Genomic DNA, 21,081 nt, shown 5'->3' with positions numbered 1-21,081 from the left:
TCAGTGAATTTTCTTCTTAAAAAAACCCTAAATGCCAATCAACAGATGAATGGATAAAGAAGATGTGGTACATATATACAATGGAATATTACTCAGCCATAAAAAGGGATGAAATTGGGTCATTTGTAGAGACATGGATGGACCTAGAGTCTGTCATACAGAGTGAAGTGAGTCATAGAGGGAAAACAAATATTGTATATTAACGTATATATGTGGAATCTATAAAAATGGTACAGATGGACTGGTTAGCAAGGCAGAAATAGAGACACAGGTGTAGAGAACTAACGTATGTACACCAAGGGGGGAAAGTGGGGGCGGGTGGTGGTGGTGGTGGGATGAATTGGGAGGTTGGGATTGACATATATACACTAATTTATGTAAAATAGATAACTAATAAGAACCTGCTATATAAAAAATAAAATTAAATTAAATAAAAAGTAATGTTTGCCTCACACTCACATGTTGTTAAAAATGATTACATCACATACATACTCTGGAATGAGAAGCTTTTAGATGATTGATTAAGTTTTCCAAAGACATGTGTCAGAGTAAAATTGCACAGATCAAGAAAGAAAAATGAGAAAAGTCAACCTTAGGAATAATATGGGGAATGTCTTATCTTTTAAATTGAAATCCTAAGTTTAGCTTTAATTCTCTGAAATAAGGGATAGGGTATGACAGCAAATAGAGTAGGAGAAAGGGAAGTGACAAATGATTATACTTACTGGTACAGGGTTGAAAAGGCTTAGGGAGAATGACTGAAGGTATTGCCTTGTTCTCCCAGGGGATAATGGGATCACAGGAGCGCCTCTTCTCATAAATGTTAGAAAGTCCTCATGTAGCAACAACCAAATGGTGTGTCAGCATCAATCAGTGTACGTGTCCTCTTTAGCATACTGGTAATAAATTAACAAATATCACGATAATATAACATTTATTGTTAATGATCCTTATTTGGAGAGTTGATATTAAAAAAAATCAACTCTCAAGCCAGATCGCCTGAGTTCAAATCACTTATTAGCTGTGTGATCTTGGGCATATTTTAAGAGTCTTTAGGGTAACATCTCTGTGCCTCATTTTTCCCTCTGAAGGATTAGAATGCTATTAATAATATCTTTATAATAGAGTAGTTATGAGGATTAAATGTAAGCTCTCTTTATATATTAGCTATGATCATATATGAAACCCTGCAAAGTAATTCACTAAATCATAGAACAAACACACCAGGAAGTCATGTTTTACCACCATTTTATAACAGAGGAAACTGAGGCTTAGAGTCTAAATGCCTTGTCACACAGCTTGCAACTGGTGAAATGGCATTTCATCTTCAAATATGTGCTCTCCCTCCTCCCCAGCAACTTCCCAGGTCCCCACAGCTCCTCAAAAAATGCTTTAAACAATTAAGACAGTTTCTTTCATTGAAAATAGGATTCATTATTTTATAGTTTACATCTCTCTGTAACCATTTAGGTCACTCTTTTGAAAACACATTTCCCATTATTTTAAGGAGGTTCTATATGTTAGCTCATCTACTCCCTCATTCAGGTGAATTAAATCTACATTTCTCATCCTCTCCCTTTTGTGTTGATAAAAAACTAATGTTCATTATCTACAATAGAAAAGGCTTCTTGTTATGTGTAAAGCAGTTATTAATCTTACAAGAGATAACAACTAAATCTAAAAATTTACCATATTCAAGAACTAATTGAGGGGTCTTGGGTATTGCAGTCTTATTCTCCATGAATGATCTCTGACTTCTTTATATCTCGTTTAAAAATTCTTCAAAATAATTAGTCACCTTATTATATTTACCTATGGCAAATCTTGAAAGTTCATCAATCATGTATTTATAAAACACTTTCTGACTTTTGGGTGAATTAGTTTTGACAATATTATGAGTCTTTTCCAATTCAAACATACCTTTGAAACTTTAAGAAGCAGGCTGAAATTTAGATTTTGTTTTCACTTGTTAGTTTTGACAAAAATACCTGTGCCTTGCATTCAAGGAAGAAATAGAAGTTGAAGCTGCAAAATGCTATGATCAAGGCCAATTCCTAGATTTCCATAAGTTCAGATTTTTGACTCAAGAGTTTTACAGAAAATGTATCTGTGTACATGAGTTTGCACTGTTATACTTTTATAATAATCACTGAAAGTTTGGCCATTTTTTTATTATTTTGCACTTATAGAAGTAAAGCCTATAAATTGATAATAATATCAGAATCTTTGTTTGGTTAATGTACTTCAAAGGTGTACTTACTGCTATCATTACCTTCATGGTACAATATGGAACTAATCTTACCTGGGGACTCCTTGTTTCCAAGTGTTTAAACTACTATTGTTATGTACATAAAAAGCCTGGAATGTTTTTAATAAATGCTGATTGTCTCCAGTCAGAAAGGGTGCTTGGTAATGTTACATAAGTAGTAGTTCAGGACCCAGACTATCAAAATCACAGGCTGTCTGCTGAAACACATGAAGTGCTCTACTTAATAGCATTGGAGAGTCAGAAGTAGATCCAATCTTCCAAAAACTGCAAAACAGCTTAGAGTCAGCTCTGGCCTTGACTAGGTTAAGGTTATCTGCCCCCATTCCTACTGAGCTAGAAGGAATAAAATGTACTCTCTCTGGAGAAAGATGGCACCATCTGAAACTCTATAATTTTTCCACATGTAATGTCTGGCATGCAATCAAAAATTACGAGGTATACCATGAAATAAGATCAAGAGAAAAAGAAAATAAACAGATAATCCAGTTACTGGAGTTATCAGACATGGACTTTAAAATAACTGTTATTAATATATTTAAGACAATGATGACATAATGGATTTTTCTTTTGGGAAAATTGAAATCAGTGAAAAATAATCAAATGGAATTTTTAAACCTAAAAGGCACAGTAATTAAAGTTCAAATTTTAACAGTTGAGTTGAACCATAATCTGCAGAGGTGTTTAGACAGTTGGAAGATGAGCTGACTGAAAATGTATTACAAGGCATGAAAAGCAAAAATGGTAAGAAAAATATAAAAGGATATAAGAAATATGTAGGATTGGTGAAAAAGTGTAGTGGATTTGTATTTGCCATTCCAGAAGTGTAGGGGACAAAAAAAGGGGCAAAAACAATAATTGAAAAGAAACAGACAAGACTTTCCCAAACTAAAGAAAAATGTTAACTTATAAATCCAAAGAGCATTTCAAAGCTCAAGCAGGTTAAGTATGAAAGTAATTATGTCTAAACTCCCTAAAGAATATTGCTGATTTCCAGTGTCAAAGAGAATATTACAATCAGTTGAGGGCAGGGAGTGGGAGAGAGGGAGCAGAGATGCATTGCTTCAAATCAGCAGCAATATGACATCTGACATTTAAATAGAAACAATGAAATCCAGAAGACAGTTGAATTATTATTATCATTATTATTAATCTTTAAGATAATAAAATAACTTTAAAGTGGTGACAAAATAAAGAAATGTTTAGGCATACAAAAAGTGAATGAATTTTTCACCTGTAGACCGACACTAAAGCAGATACTAAAACAATTTTTTTTTTCAGGAAGAAGGAAAATAATCTCAGAAAGAAAGAAATGTAGGAAAGAATAAAAAATAAAGATAAGGGTAAATATGGAGTCATATATAAATGAATAGACTATATAATATAACAATATAATAACACTGATCATAATTACAACAATAATTACTAGGTTGTGAAGGAGGATGTCTTATGAGCTATAATAATTTTAAAAAGGCAAGATAATTGATAAATGTCCTAAGTTATAAAAGAAGGAAAGAAAACTTTCACTGTTTACAAATTGTATCATTGTTTATGAGGAAAATTCAAAATAATGTAGAAATTAGGTATTAGACTAAGTCAAGTGTAGTAAGTTTTTTGTATATATACATATACAAAAATAAATTGTATTCTGTATAACAGGAGCTAAAAATTAGAATTAGATTATATTTAAAAATATATTATTTATAACAGCAGAAAAATAGAATACCTATGAATTAGTTGAAAAAAAATGTACAAAACTTTTACACATGAAGCAAACACTTACTGAGAAAAAATTAAGGAAAACCTAAATAAATGAAGTGTTTACCATTTTCAAAGTTTGGGTGACTCAGTATTGTAAAGATATTAATTATTTAGCAATTGATCTATGGATTCAATGCAATAACAATAAAAATGTTAGCAGGTCTTGAATTTGTGCATATATACCTCTATGTATGTGTGTGGAAATTGCCAAGCTGGTATAAAAATATATATATAGAAATATAAAAGGCCAAAATAATTATCTTTAAGATAATCTTAAAGAATAACAAAGTTGGGCTCAAATATAGAATCTAAAAATTCCTAAACTGATGAACTAAGTGTCAGGGCAGGAATAAAGACTCAGATGTAGAGAATGGACTTGAGGACACCGGAGGGGGAGAAGGGGAAGCTGGGATGAAGTGAGAGAGTAGCATTGACATATATACACTACCAAATGTAAAATGGATGGCTAGTGGGAAGATGCTGCATAGCACAGGGAGATAAGCTCAATGCTCTGTGATGACCTAGAGGGGTGGAGAACGGAGGGTGGGAGGGAGGCTCAAGGGCGAGGGGATTTGGGGGTATATGTATACATATAGCTGATTCACTTTGTTGTACAGCAGAAACTAACACAACATTGTAAAGCAATTATACTCCAATAAAGATATAAAAAAATAAATAAAATTACACACAAAAAAATGTACTTTAGAGCGACTTCCCTGGCAGTCCAGTGGTTAAGACTCTGCATTCCCACTGTGGGGGAACTAAGATCTCGCCTGCCAAAATAAAAGAGCTTTCGAACCTCTTAAAAAAAAAATAACAAAGTTGGAAGATGTAATATCAGATATCAAGACTTACTATAAAGCCACAGAAATTAAGAACATGTGGTACTGTAGCAAAGATATATAGATCAGTGGAAAAAGAAATTCAGACACAGGTTCATATGTATATAATCACCCCATTTATAACAAACAGAAGTGCTGTTTTATAACCTGTGATTTATAACCTGCTTTATAACTACACAGAAGTGCTGAATGGGAGAGATTTTTTTTTTTTTTTTTAAGTAGATAGCTAAGTCAATTGGAAAACTGGAAGTCCATATGTGGAAAAAAAATGAATCTTGGCCCCTAATTTTTATTAAAAGAAGAAAATCTTTAACTGATACTTTAGTCTCAAGAATAAGACACAAGAGAACATCTCTGTGACTTTGGGTAGTCAAGCATTTCTTAAACAGGACAATAAAAAAGGCCAACTATAATGAAATAAATGATAAAAATGGGCTGCATTGAATGAAGAACTCCTGTTTATCAAAGACACTATTAGAATTTAAAAAATCAGGCTATAGAGTGGGTGGAGATGTCTATTATGCATGTATCCTACAAGAACTTATACCTAAAATATATAAAAAATTCTCTCCATTAATAACAAAAAATAGCTTCCAAAAGAAAAAAAAACAAAAAACAAGCAAAAGACCTGAAAAAACACTTTACAAAAGGGGATATTTAAATTCCAATAGGCATATGAAAAAAATTCAATATTATTATTGTCAAAGGAAAGCAAATTAAAACCACAGTGAAATAGCACCACAAAACCCACAGAATGGCTTAAATGAGAAGAGACTGACCAAACTAAGTGCTCACAGAATGTGGACAACAGGAACTCTCATACACTCTTTATGGGCATCATTCTGGAAAATTATTTGGCAAAACCTACCAAAGCTAAAAAGGCACATATTCTCTTATCTACTAATTCTTCTCCTAGTCATATACTCAGCAAAACTGGGGACATACGATTAACTAAAGTCATACATAAGAAGGTCCTAACAACATTATTTGTAGTTGCCTCAAACTGAAAGCCACTCAAAATGACAACCAGTCACATTGATAAATACATTCTGATATATTCCTACAATGGTTACTATGTAACAGTGAGAGTGAACAAACTACTGCTACACAAATGAACATGGATGGATCTCACAAATATTGAGCAAAGGAAATCATACACAAAAGATGACATAACTGTATTATTCTATTTGTATAAAGCTCAAAATAGGCAAAACTAACCTATGGAATTAGAAGTGAGGATAGTGATTACCCCTGGGGTGTAGTGAATAGGAGGAGACTCCAAGGGAGCTTCTAGCATGCAGGTAAAGTTTTCTTTTTTGACCTGGGTGGTGGTTACATGGTATGTTAATTTGGTGATACTATGATTTGAGAGATTTTCTGTTTGTATGTTAAATTTTAACCAAAAATGTTTTAAAATGTATCTAATTATCTACAATTAATCCTTTGCAATATACTTTATATTCCTGCAAAGGCATTCAGTAATCAGGGAGGAAAAAGTGTGTTTCTTGAGACCAAATAATAACAGACAAGTATAGGAATGTGGTCTTGGTGAATGAATCCATTTGAGGCCGTGGGCAGTGCTAATTGCTCCTTGGAGCCTTGGAGAGCATAAAGGTTATGGAAAAGGCTGCAATTAACGTAGCAGGAGTTCCACCAGTGTAAGCATAGACCCCAGCTAGGAGGGCTTAGAGATAGCCCTTTAACTCTCTTCCAGATACCAGTTTCCCTTGACATTTACAGGAAGTGGAGGAGGGAGGGAAAGGGGCACATTTTCTTTGCTGAGAACATCTCTGTGGGAATCTCAACACAGGGGCTTTCATGCCCTTGATTGCTGACATAAATGTGCTTGTCCTTACATGCATGCTTTGCTACCCTCAAGTGCGCCCCGAGCACTTTTATGAGTAACAGACTAAGACAGATAGAAGGCTGGGGGTCACTTACTTCATTTGCCATAGATGAGCTGCTATCTTGATTGGGAACATGGCAGTAATTTAATGTATGTGAGGAAACAAAAATGCAATTACTGCTGTTGAAACGTGTCCTGACACATGGTTAACACTCCCATTCTTGTGCCCAGTGACAGAGGAGAATATTTCTTGTTCCAGATCTGAGAGGAAACTGGCCCATATTTTTCTAAAATATGGTAGGTAGGCTCAAATTTGGATTAATTATTCTCTATATTTATTACATTACCTTGTTTTCTCATCCTCACATATAAATCTAGTCTTTTTCTTCTTTGAGGAAAAGAGGCATGGTGAGTTAGGATAAGTGAATAGATTAAAAAGAAAACAAAACAAACAACAAGGATTCAACCCCTTACTAACTCTCTAATCTGGACCTTAGTTTCATCTACAGAATGTCAATAATAATTGTATAGCAATGAACTCATAACATGTGTGAGCACAAGTGAGATAGTAAACAGGAAAACATCTTTAAACTGTAAACAACTATTAAAACATTGGTAATTAATAGCATATAAAACCAGACTTCTTAATTTATACATTTTTAAGTTCTCAGAGTTCATTTTGCCTGTATCCTAGATATCTGTACAATGATCCTATTCTCCAAGGAAAAAATCCCAATAAATTTCTGGTATTACTTGAGGGCACTCTCTCTTGAATTTCTCACAGCATTTTTCATGGTGTGTAGTATATAAGCAATACTCAGTAGATACTTAGGTGTCGATATTTTTTGAGTGGAACTCTAAATCAAATTTTAACACATCCTCTCTATTAGACAGCAGTTAGTTGGGCTGTGTTGTTGAAACATTTAGGAATTGAAATTAAATATCTACTTTGGAAGAAAGTGCTCTGAGAAATTACCTTCATGAAAACATTTTACCTCTCTGTAGGCTTTAATTCATTGGTTGAGCTAAGGATATTCACTATAGTTCTCTTAAGTTCCTGTGTTCCACATAATAGAATCAAAATTTTCTTTTTAGAAGAAGGTTATTACGTGATTATAGGTAATAATTTTTGTACTCAACTATTACAGGAAATTCGATGGATTTAAAAATTGCAGTAGTATTGTTTTATTGTGCAGTTAGATGATAGTGGCAAATGTATCTACATTCTCACTACTTTCCTGTGTTGCTCTACATAAATATTGAAGATACAGTTCTCCAACCTTACCACATTGAAAGACAAAACCTTGCCAGCTAGATACAGAGAAAAATCTGTAGTCCAGGGACAGAGAAGTTCTATGAAGTTGGAAAAAATTTTTAAAAATAATCATTTCCAGACTTTCTAGCCCAGTAAACTCGTCAATCCAGACTTGAGAATTCTGTTCTGAGAAGTTAAATGACACCTGACATTTGGTTACAGTTAAAAGCTATCCAAGTCATAAGACAATGGCTCAACATTTTCTTTTTTTTTAACTAATGATATATGATGTCTACTGATTATACTGGATAGCCTCCATTTGCCCCTAAGATTCACTCTCTGCCCTTCTCCCTCCTGTGTTCCTGGAAGCTGACCTTAATGGACTTCCTCAACTGGATTCCCTTTTAGCTTGCAGTTGGGAATAGTCAATGGAAAGCATTGGCAGGAAATTGGAAAGTGTAAACAGAAGAAGTAGTAAAGTGAGAAATATTTTCCCAAACTCATTACCTATTTGGTCACAGTTTGGCATCTACTAAGCACCTACCTAGAGCAGCATCCCTCTCCTTCTAGGTTCTAATGACCATTCCCTCCCCTTGCCCTTCAAATCCAGGAGTGGAAATTGTTCCCATTTCTTGTTAGCCCTGGAATGCTATGCAAGCATTGGTAATGAATCTTTTCATTATATTTTCTCAATTATAGCAGATGAATGTACCATCTCATTACCATTGAGACTCATCAGTGTGATACACCAGGCATGATGGGAGGTCAAGAATACATAAGAAGAATGAGACTCAAGAGATAGACCTAGGTCACTTGTTACTCAAATATAAAATGTCAGTGAATAGTGCTATATTATATATATATATATATATATATATATATATATATATATATATATATATATATATATAATAATTACCCAACTGAAATTCCTTAGCTTTTTCTTGGTGCTTAATATTAAACATATTAAGAAAGAGCCTACATAATCCAACATGGGAAGTATATGGCTAGAAATTTCACAATCTGCTTTATTGAAAACTTGTATTAAACAGTAATTGCTGTATTTGTTCCCAGTGTGGTTAGATTTGGGGAGATCAAGAAAATGTTCCTAATATTTTTGTTTACGCATTTTTTGCTGTTTTTATCATCACACAGACAAACCCATATACCCTTGCATACATATATAGTTTGTAGAGTATGTTATTAAGCCCATTAAAAACATAATTTAAAATATTTTTAAGAATTTTAACATCCAGATAACTTAAAAAATTGCTAAATAAAGCATAGATACATTCACTTATATTATAGCAGAACTATAAGTTAGTAATATGGTAAGAAATGCATATAAATTATTATATTACTGGGAGATTGATGCAGGGAAGATAAGAAAGGTGGATGGCACAGTATCAGAATTGAAAAGCAGATTTTGTTTAGAACATGAAAGCCTTTATATACTTTGCTAAAGAGTTTGAACTCTAACACTAGAATCTGATAGCTGAGTGCCTCTCTTCGTCCTACTATTGAATAACCAAGTGACCTTGGGCACTCCTCATAACCTCTCAGATTGTCAATTTCCTTATAAGTAAAATGGGTTTAATAACAGCACTTCAAACTCTGAGTTAAATCAAATAGAATTTCTTAGCTCAGAGTCCATCACATAGTTAAGTATGTGATAAATGTTAGCTGTACAGATATTGATGCATATTAATTACAGACAGCTAAATCTGTTGACAGAGAGAAAATGGGGACTGATTAAGAGGCAGAAACAGAAAAAAAATGAGCACACTGAAGTGTTTCCAATCAATATCATCTCCAGTGTGTAATGGACCACGAGTTTAGAGAAATGCTCCAAGAAGTACTGTTTCAGGATCAAATACATCTAGGAGTCATTGCATTTTATATCTCCTTTCTGGATCTACCTATTTGCATTTGAGAAGTTTTGCAAAATCTTTCCAAATATCTCCCTGTCTTTCCCAATCTTGCTAAATGTGAATCTCATGCAATGTCAATTATGTCCTATAGAACTTTTGTAAAGCATATTGGGAAATGCTAGTCCCTTACTTACCATCACTTGATTGGGATAAGCTGCTAGTAGCAGGAAAAGAAAGATAAGTTATAATCTTTTCATATGGATTGGACACACAGAAATTTTACAAGCAGAAGGATCATCCCAAGGCAGTTAGCATTACGTCAGTGTTAACTTTTCTTTGACTTGAACAGAAATGACAGTTTAAAAAAAAAATAAGAACTAAAGATTTTATAAACAATGGCATGTGTCTGATATGGTGGGAAATAATAGCGTCAGCACATTCCAAGTGGGTAATTGGTTGTCATTGTGCATATTCCCAGCAAATTGGGCCCTTTGCTCCTAATTTAAACACCCATTTTTGCCTAATTATGTTGTGTATTTACATTTCACATTATCTTTGTTAACACGTGGAAATTCATCTGGTGACCTAGCAGGAAGTCCCTTGAAGTCATAACTCTTAATTACCCTCCCTGGAGCCAGAGTAGTTTGAATTGAGAGGTAGTCAGAATGGGTTATAGGAAGGATGCTAGGAAAAACACACAGATGTACAAGCCCTGGTGTTTTGATCTGTAAGCCTGTGCCCAGTTTTTTGAAACGGTCAGTAGCACAGGCTTTAGACTCAGAGCTGGATTCAAATATGAGCTTTACTATTAACTAGCTTGTAAAACGTGGACAAGTTACTGGTTCTTTTTGTGCCTTAGTTTGCTCAGTATTAAAATGGAAAATTAATAATACCTAAATCCATAAGACTTGAGGGAAGAGAAAACGGGGAAATATGTGTAAAGCACTTCACATAGCCTCTGAAATATAGGTTGCACTCACTAAAGAGTGACTTTATTTCATAATTTTATTATTGTTATTATCTTTTCTCTTGTGCATAGTAAGAAGTGATTAAGTATTTGTTGCCACCAAATTATGAGTGTATATAACAAACAGTAGTATTTGTTAATAATAAGCAAATCATTTTAAATTTCTCTCCTTCTCTGAATGATTTGTTAATTTGAGGTTTTCTATCAGTTAAAAACATCAATGTATCAGCTTTTTGTTTCACATTTAATGTTAAAATACGACATTTCTTTTTGGTGTGCTAATTGCATTTTTTAAAAAAACATTTGTTCAATGTTTCAAAGTGGTCAATAAATAATATTAAATAAACCACTGAAATGAAAACCAGCATTTCATCAGAAATACAATCAAGCATTTCATAATTATTGAAAATGGAAAAAAACTTCAGCAATGATGTAAAAACACACACAGGTACTTAGTGAATCAAAAGAGCTAAGGATGAGAAATATGTATGTTTTATGATGGAATTCAAATGATGTAAATGTGAACAATTACTAAATTTTTATATTCTATCTCATGTAATAGAAAGACTGGTCATGGCACAAAATATTATTCCCTATGCTTCCTTTAATACAAATGTCATAATAATAGTCACTATTTATTGATTCTATTCCATTGACCAGGAATTGTGCTAATGATTATATATATTATGCCATAGAAACTCTATAGAGTAAGTACCATTATTTCTAATTTGCACCTGAGGAAGATGGAAAACAAAAGTGGAAATTGCCTCAACCCAGGATTCCTTTCCCTACTTTTCTCCTAGTAAGAGAAGAGGCATTACTAGACACAGGAGCATTTTGGGATTTAGGTGGAGCTAGTTATAACCTTCTATGTCTCTCAAATTTTTTTACAAAAGCGTATTTGAACCAGCTGGATCAGAGTCATTCCCATATATTTCTCTAGCTTGAGTTAATGAGGAATTGAGGAATAGTTTTTTCCCTGCATTTCTGGTTGGGAATTCTATGTTTTTATGTCTAAAGTGATTCATGGAATATTCTATATGGAAAATGCCTGTCTGTATTAAAAGAGAGTGATTCAAAGAAATCACAAAGAAAGTAAAAGAGGGAAATGGACAGTGTGAAGCCCTTGGATCAAGTCATTTCTCCATTCTGGTTCACTTCCGCCTTTTTGTATTCTTGTCATGTCTCCCAAAATTTTTATGCTTTTTTTTTAAGCTAATTAAACTTGGGTTTCTGCAACCTTCAATTAGAAGAATTCCTTCTTGTTAAGTCAGAGGTTAAACATATTATCCAAAATTACATGGCTGGCTAGTTGTAGAGGCAGGAGTCAAACCAAGGCCAGCCAAATGCCCATCCATTGACCACTAGAAACTCTATCACAGTTTGACAAATAATCTTCAGCAATCTCCATGAGCAAGATGAATATCGTGTAAGGATCATTGGACATTTTCTTAATGTTCTGACTTACTAATGAGTGGACAAAAAAATTAAGCTAAACTAAATAAGAGTATCCACTTTCATATTAAGGCTTTTTAAAACAAATAGATTAAATAGATTTTTATAACAAATTATTGAATAAGGAGCCTGGTCAAGCACCAGGCTAAATTCTGTTTTTAGAAATGATAGTCCTAGACTGGTGGCATGTATGAACATTTGAATGAACAGGAGCTGAACAGAGGACAGAGGGCAAAGGAAAACAGAAAAACAGCTGTGGTTTGTCTGAGCCATTGAAAATAATGCACCAACCATTCAACTAAGAAGGTAATGATGCTGATGCACTAATGAAAGAGTATATAGCCCATAATATTTTGACTTTGTGAGGAGCCTCTTTTCTAGATCAGAACTGATAAACTGTACTGACGTGTGGATGTAGAAGGTTTCCTGATATTTTAGCTTTGGATGTTACGTCTATTACTAAGTCTAGTTCACATCAACAGTGAGTCCCAGTCCTGACCTGCAAGAACCTCAAATGGATGCCCTTTGGTGAGTAAAACCATCATGTTTGTTTAGGTTGCCAAAAGCACAAGCGGTCTGTGGTGGTTGGAGTTGACTTTATCCCCATGGGGCAGACGTTATGATTCCCCACACTATCCTAGAAGGTCCACGGCTGCCAAAATATTTCATGGGGTGCTCTTAAACATCACCCAACATGAGCTAATATTTCATTTTAACTGCAGGTCTGGGAAACACAAATGGAGATGTTGGGTTGGAAATATATGAGGTGCACTGGACAGGGAGTGTTTTGATTTTGAATGCAGAGGATCTCAAGGAAATATATACTCCTCTGAAACTGTTTCCGTATGTTTCCTGATCCACAGCTCTCACTACATGAGACACAGTGTTATCTTGATTAATGCCTTCATCGTAAATACATGATGAATGGGACTTTAGGTCGATTCTGGCCCTTTCTCACTGTAACAAGATCAAAGTAAATATATTTCATTCTGCTATGAATGTACTTTTTTCATGTTGTGTAATACAAAAAGATGATCCACTCGTATAGCAGCTCTATTTTATACATGCCTAGAAAGCAAGAAAAAAATTTTTCTGAAGTTAAAGTAACTTCTGTAAGAGATAAAACTAATATTTTTTTCACTGTATATGAAAAGGTTACCAAGGTTACTCTTCCTTTCTATCATTCACTGATGCCAAATTTTGGGAAACAAGAAAGAAAGGTGACATTTACCAGTCACATCAAACAGAATTTATTTAAATCTCACATTCTTGGGTTAGTTGATAAATTTTCATTCTGTATTTAATTATGATAAAAAATGTTCCATATTTTTCTATTAAAAGTAGTCTTTCAGTGAGCTTCTTATGTATCTATTTACCTATGGAGTAAATTCTAAACAATGGAGACTATAAGTCAAAGGGAATGTATATTTTAATGTTTTAAATATACTTACTTTGAACTAACTCATGAAAACTTATCCCAATTTGTATGTTTACCTGCATACTTTCAAAAACGTGGCTTTTTAAAAAGTGTACATTTTGAAAATGTTAGTTTTTTGTTGTTGTGAGAAAAGGTTGAGCATGTTTATATTCATTTTAGGAAAATTTCTATTTCTTTTTCCATATATTTTTCTAACTGTCTTCTTGCATATTTTTTTTTTTGGATTTTTCATTTTTACTGATTTGAAAACTATTTTTATATTTTTAAAAGTACATGTACTTTTATGTCTCAATTGCAACCTCATCAATTGACTAGTTAATAACTAATTTTGTCAATTGCCCTTTGGTGTTTTGAAAGGAATTTTTTTATTAACACAAAAAACCCATACATATTTATACAGTTTAATCACTTACATTCTTTTAGACATTTAGGCATTTGTTCTTGCTTAGAAAGACTTACCCTAATCAATTACTATTAAAGAAAAAATGATCTATTCTTTCCTATTTATAGCTTCATTTTTACATGCAAATTTTTGATTCATGGAAAATTGCTGCCTAAGACAGGCAGAATAGGAAGCAATTTTAATTTCTTTTTTTTCCCCCAAATGGATAGCCTATTTTCCCAACACCATTTATTTTGTTCTTCAGAGAATCAAGGTGTAAAAATGAGAAAATGTTCTTAGGTAAACTGAGCTTCAATTATCTTATAATAGAATTATTGTGATGCCTCTTCACTGAGTAACACTAACTATCCAAGAAAATATTCAATGTGAAAACAGTCAATAACCACAAAATTTTTAAGCTTTGTTAAATTTGAATCTACATTTTCATCCTGTCAAGACTTTTGTGTTAAGTGTAAGAAATTAATTTCCTCAGATGGAAATTTGTTTCAGTAAAAGCTATACTTGACGTAAGGCAAAAAACTTTCATACACAATTTTTTACTGGTATCTAGACCAAGATGATTTCCTATGCGACAAGTTTTGACATACTGCTAACCGTTGTGATGAAAATAATGTGATGCTCCTATTGGCCCATCATGTGTCAGGCATGGCCTTTAACTTCATTCTCATATAATGGGAAAGAAGTTTCTTTTAGTCATTCTCCCTTGTGACCCTCACCTTGCAATTGAAAGCCAGAAAACGGTAGCTGTTCAAGGTATTTTAGTTGCCTGAACTTACATGGCTGGATTTGGCAATTCAGTTCCTCAACATAAAAAAAGAAAATTGCTAAATATTCTTCACTGTGATTTAGTCCAATATCCTGGGATACCAGGTCTTGATTTCATTCTAATTACACTCTAATTAACAATAATTAGCCAGCAATAGACCTTTGCGAATTCTGTTCATCTAGGTATGTATGTTAGTATATTTAGGTTTTAAAATGTGAAAATGCAGCACATTTAGTGACATTCACAATCCATACATGCACCAAGTGCTGACTGCCAGAAAGAACATATTTTTTTCAATGTCCTAGAGGAGTCAGGGAGAGAAATTCTTCAGAACTGAACAGGCAGGCAGCCTATAGGGACACAAGTTACCTGTAATGAGTGTTGTGCCAGTGCACAGCATTGAAGAGCATAAATAAAATGTGATGGATATAGGAAAGAGAGAGACTCCATTTCCATAGAGACATATAAAATATAGTGAAATAGTCTAACAACGGTTATATAACTTTTTGTCAAAACCCATTTTTAAAGTGAAAGATTAGAGTTGAATTTTGTTTAAAGAAATCATTTTTTGACATGCATGACAGATTAAAATCTAAACACCTCTAATAGTAAATATGAAACCATAACTTTAGGGTGATAAACTAAGCATGCTCTCAAACATAAGAAACCTTACTCTGGTCTGACAGCATGACACTGGAATAAGGGTGTTATGAGCTGAATTACATCCCCCCAAAATACATATGTTGAAGTCTTAAACCTCAGATTGTGACTGATTTTGGAGGCAGGGCCTTTAAAGAGGTAATAAAAGTAAAATGAGGTCATTTGAGTGGGCCCTAATCTAATATGCACTCTCTTTAAAAGAAGAGGTAATTGGGACACAGACACGAACAGGGGAAAGACCCAGTGAAGACATAGAAAGAGAACCATCTATAAAACAAGGAGAGAGCCCTCACTCAGAAGAAAGCAACATTGCTGGCACCTTAGTCTCAGTCTTGGCATCTTGTCATGGCAACCCTAGCAAACTAATACAATGGGATCCTTACGTAATTCTTTTCAAAATCTTTATTTTTGCAATCAGGTTAATATGTTCTGATAGCTTTGCATGTGGTCTTATTGCTTCTTATGACAATTCTATGATTTATATATTGTTAGTTTGAATTTAAGATGGAAATGAGAAAAATGAGGTTGAATTTAAGTAATTTGCCATTTTCACAGCTCATATGTCACTAAGCCAAAGATTGAAACTAGATATGTTTCTCACTCCAAAACATTCCTTTAATTTCTATGCTATAGTCACATGGACATATCTTTGACAAAAGATTGCCTATGATCTGTTCAAATGGTAAAATAACTGTCAAAGTTTTGACTAAAAACAAGATAAGGTTGTTCCTGTTGATTGAAATATGCCTACTGTGATATTTAGAATCTGATAGATTGAAGATAAACTAGGAAAGAAGAACACAAGTGTAGGACTGGAGGCTTCTTAAGGAAAACAGCTCTGGTTAGTAAATTAATAACACAATTCACTTAAGTTTCTTTATTGAGTGCCTGTTCCAGGCACTGGATTAAGAGCTGAATATAGCCATAGTACTGAATTCATAGAGTTTAGAGCTCGATAGTAGAAAAGAGACAAATTAAAATATCAACTACAAAATTACCAAAGCTATGAGTGTACAGAATGTGGAAACTTAAATATGGCTTACAACTCAGACGCTGAGAATGGATTTCTATGCAAAAGAAAGAGAACCTCAGTAAAATGAAAGGAAGAATTATAAGAAAGAAGGATTTGTTGAGGTAAATAAGAGGAAAACTGAGTAGAATTTCAGGTTGTACCCCATTTTTCAGCAGACTTTGAATCTTCACAAAAGAAATGATGTAATTTTTTTTTTACTTAAAATAATGTGTAAGGATTCCTGGGCCTTAACCAGGTACTATGCCTATGTTTTAGGCTTCTTTTATAAACCTAGTTTTCTGTAGCTATTGATCCTTGATCATATGTTGTATTAGTTTTCTAGGACTACAGTAACAAATTACCATAAATGGGGTGGCTTAAAACAATAGAAATTTATTCTTTCACTGCTCTAGAGGCTAGAAGTCTGAGATCACAGTGTTAGTAGGATTTGTTCCTACTGGAGGCTGAGGGAGAATTATCTTCCAATCTTCTCTCCTAGCTTCTGGTGGCTGTGGGCCATCCTTCTCACCCCTTGACTTATAGATGCATCATGCCAATCTCTGCTTCAGTCTTCATATAGTGTTCTCCCCTGTGCCTCTTTCTGCTACCTATCAGGGCACCAGTCATACTGGATTAAGGGCCATGGTAATGACCTCGTCTTAACTTGATTATATCTGCAAAGACCCTATATCTAATTAAGGTCACATTAACATGTATTGGGATTAGAATATCAAGGTGTTTTCTAGGGGAACACAATTCAACCTACAATATATGCCTTTACAGAAAAATATCTTATTTGGCACCCATAATACTTATGTGAGTAACTGATAGCCAAAATCATGCCATGTAACAAACAGCTACAAAACCTCATTAACATGTAATAAAACATTTATTTTCACTCACAAATCTAGAGCTTGGCTGCTGTTTCTGTTGATCTGAGTCAGACTCTGGAGTCTCATTCTCACTCATACTCCTGCAGTCAACTGATGTGGATTAGAAGACATTGCTGACCTTGGCTGGGTCCTCTCACATGTCTGGATCTTGACTGGGACATTCGTGTGGGCTTAGTTCTGCTCTACATGTCTCATCATAGAGCAGGCTCTGCTGAGGAGCAAGAAGGGAAGTGGAAACACACAAGTGCTTGTTCAGGTCTCTGCTTGTGTCCAATTTGTTGTTGTCCCATTGGCCAAAACAAGTCATATGGCCCATCCCAGAGTCAGAGTGGGAGGATATCACTAAACGTCAGGAAGAGACAGGAAACTACTGGGGCCATTAATTGAACTTTCTATAGACATTATTTTCCCTTTCTTCTGACTACTTTTTTGTAAATTTCATTTTGAAAATTTCTCTTTCCTTTTTTTTTTTTTTTTGGTGGGGGGGTACGCAGGTCTCTCACTGTTGTGGCCTCTCCCGTTGGTTGCGAATCACAGGCTCCGGATGCACAGGCTCAGCGGCCATAGATCACGGGCCCAGTCGCTCCGCGGCATGTGGGATATTTCCGGACCGGGGCACGAACCCGTGTCCCTTGCATCGGCAGGTGGACTCTCAACCACTGAGCCACCAGGGAAGCCCTCTCTTTCAGTTTTTACTTTTCGCACATAAGTGCCACCTAAGACCATCTTTCAATTCTCAAGAGTTGTTTTTAGATACAATGAATGTTCTTTCTTTAAAATATTTTAGATTTTTGTCTTTTCTTCTATGCTTAAACATGAAATAAGCTCATACTTTAACATCTGAATTCTTTTTCTCCTAATCTATCATATACACTTTCATTGGAATACCTTAGCTCGAATACTATTTTCACTTTGAAACATCCTTTCAAAAGTAACAACAACAACAAAATGACTCCCCATTCCTCACCTTAATACTTAAATTCTCTGGCTCTGTACTAGCTTGGTCTCACATGTATCAGTGTTTGTTCTTAGAATTAAAGCTTCATAAGGGAAGAACTTTGTCTCTATTACACTGCAGGTGAGTACTACAGTTTCTTGCCAAGCAAGGTTTAGGGTTCAGTGAATATTTGGAACAAAACCAGGATCACACACTCCACTGTTTTCTAGTTAAAATATCTTCCCCCTCATTGAGTCTTTGACTTTTGCTTATGTTGTTACACCAGTTTAGAATGCCATCTCTTTCCACTTGTAAATTACCCATCAAGGGAATACAAAGCAGAAGAAGAAAGCCCCTTTTCTCAGCGGGCTCATAGTTTGTGGGGAGGCAGCCATCAAACTATGTGATTATAATAAAATATAGTCATTGTCATGCCAGAAATATTCATGGGAATATAGAAATATGCATAGGAATAGAGAAAGGGATACCTAATCCAGCATGAAAGAGATGAGCAAGTTTTCCTGAAGAATGAAGAAGAGTAACATTCCTCAGGCAGAGAAGAAGGGAGCAAAGGTAGAGGCATGGAACAGTATGGCCATGAAAGAAACAACAAACAGGATATTAACTAAAGTGTCAAGTTCAATTCACTGGGTGGTGATACACAGATTGGTGGGGAAAGTAGTAGGCATGAACTGTAACTTGGAGGGTCTTTATGACATGTTAAAGAACTTGAACTCAATAAGTCTCAAGATAATTTAAAGCACTTTTAAGCAGGAGAATAAAAGGTCCAAGTTCATCTTTCCAACCTGGAACAAAACGTAAGTCCCAGAATCCAGTAATTTCATGACATGGTAATGACAAGTTGCAAGGTCCAAGTCTCATTCTCTGAATCTTTCTTTTAAACACAGTAGCTGATCTGAGAAACTGCTGTAATAATGTATTAATGGCTTAAAGGCTGATTCAGTTGGCTTTGTTCTCTTTCTTTATGTGTGTTCAAATGCTGGCCTTCTACAGATGAAATATTAGAGGCAAGGATGAAACAATAACAAGTCTTTCTAGTAATATGGCAAAAATGTGGAAGATCATTCTTTTGACTAATGCTAACTTTGGTATCATTCACATCCTAATGATGCAGACATGGCAGACTAAATGAATAGAAATTGGGGTACTTAGGCTAGAAAGGAAGTGTCTCTATGTTATTTTCAAGACGACTGTTTTTTAAAAAAACAATACTTTAAATAAATGATTAGGCTTTTGCCTAAGAATAGCCCAATAGATAATTGTATTTTCTCTTGGAAGAAATAGAGTAATTTTTACTTCTATTTGTGGTATGTAAAAATATGGGGAAAAGGGATTTGAACTCAACCTAAAGTACAGGTCTGGGAATTAGAAAGTGGAAACAGAATTTATGGAATAAGTATAGATTTATTTGAAAGGTTAGATTAATTTTCACATGCTTAGGCATGAAATGTTATTGCCTAACAATTCTATTATGTGTTAATAATAAAGTAACTCATATGTGCAAAATGGATGTGTCACACCAAGAGAAAATGTTTAAAATGCCAAGTAAATACCACAACAAATGTAGGAAAAATGCTTTACTGATGGTTTCACTTTGCAAATTCTTTTGAAGATTTTTTTTTTTTTTTTCATTCTTCTGGAGCACAGAAAGCAAGGGTTCTGTTCTTTATGGAGGAATCTTGTTTTGGTACAATTTTACATCCATTCAGTTTATATTTAACCAGAAACTAAGATATTATGCCCTGTAATTTTTTTAAATTAGTATTTAAAAACATGTGGGACTATGAGGCTGATTCTCAGAGCAGTGTGGCTTTTAGAAAATTTGGTGGATGGTGCCAAGCCCTTTATTTTTATACTTTAAGCTTTGTGTTTTCCAGTTTTTATTGTTTAGAATAAAGTTTTAGAGATTGAATATCACTTTCCTTCCTTGATACAGTACTTTTTTGGGCAAATATTCACTTATAAATTTCTCCCCTTTAGTGTCTCAGAAAGAATTCAATAGTATATCTGACAGCAATGCCCATTATCTCTGGATCCAGTCTTTCCTCTTGAAATTCCTTGTTTGCTTACATAAAGCCAATGGGGTCCCTTAGCATTCTAAGGACTTTCATTACTTTCTGGCTTATCTGGTTCTCTCAAAGTACCAGCGGTTCAGTTTTTCTTGCTATTTTATTAAACATTTCTCCACTTCCACTTTGCCAACTTTTTGAAGATGACAAGGATTTGCATTTATTTTGTCATGATGAGCATTAGCTTTATACCAGTCTCATTTTCACTCTGTTGTCCTGAGCACCTTTCTGTCTTAATGCCCAACTGGAAGGGGGCTGCTGATCAAGCTGTGGAATCACTGTCTCTGTGGAATCCTCAGCAATAGCAGTTTGTACCTTACTATCTGTAGGTGCACTACAGCTACGGAACACTAGCTTTTGCAAAGATAACCACTGACATTTTCTCTACTCATGCCATACTGAGGGTATAGCTTGCTTTGTAGAAGAGTTTTTTTTTTTTTGATGTGGTGTTTTAAGGAAAGCTATGGAGTCCACATTTTCCTGGCATCTTCACCTTCCTCCTTAGGCAGTGTGGTGTGAAGGTCAAGAACATAGACTTTGGGCTCAGGCAGATCTTAGTCTAACACTTTGCTCTGCCACTTACTAGCTGGATGATTTAATTACCTAATTTTTCTAAGAT

Source organism: Phocoena sinus, chromosome 2, assembly GCF_008692025.1.
Source record: "Phocoena sinus isolate mPhoSin1 chromosome 2, mPhoSin1.pri, whole genome shotgun sequence".
NCBI classification, from domain to species: Eukaryota; Metazoa; Chordata; class Mammalia; order Artiodactyla; family Phocoenidae; genus Phocoena; species Phocoena sinus.
This window is presented reverse-complemented; position numbering follows the sequence as displayed.